General features: G+C 45.7%; 1 protein-coding gene across 2 annotated transcripts in view; it reads left to right on the top strand.

Moving 5' to 3' along the window:
• LOC107706937 (insulin-like growth factor 1 receptor) overlaps positions 1-350 on the top strand; it is a 130,672-nt gene that overhangs the window by 117,531 nt on the left and 12,791 nt on the right. The window lies entirely within an intron of this gene.

Raw genomic sequence — 350 nt, 5'->3', positions numbered from 1 at the left:
AGGGTCTGAAAGTTGCTAAATCTAGTGCTAAAGTCGCACTCGTGTGTGTGAGACGCGGGAGCTGATGGCAGGGGGCGGTGGATATTTGTGGCGGTCAATGTGGATATTGTGGATGAGTTCTTCTGTGTCATCACGTTCTATGAGTTCTACAGCTTCAGTTTCGGAACCTTCACGCTTAGTAACACATGCAGCTGTTCCCTCACCACAGTGCAACAGTGAAAACCGACCCCTTTAAAACAGTGTCGCGTTCTGAACGTTGTTTAAGCGACACACCGGTATTGCGGTATTTTAAAAATTCATATCATAACAAAAATAAACGGTATGAACCGGTATACCGCCCAGCACTAAAA

Source organism: Sinocyclocheilus rhinocerous, unplaced genomic scaffold (genome assembly GCF_001515625.1).
Source record: "Sinocyclocheilus rhinocerous isolate Xijiao unplaced genomic scaffold, SAMN03320098_v1.1 scaffold265, whole genome shotgun sequence".
NCBI classification, from domain to species: domain Eukaryota; kingdom Metazoa; phylum Chordata; class Actinopteri; order Cypriniformes; family Cyprinidae; genus Sinocyclocheilus; species Sinocyclocheilus rhinocerous.
This window is presented reverse-complemented; position numbering and strand designations above follow the sequence as displayed.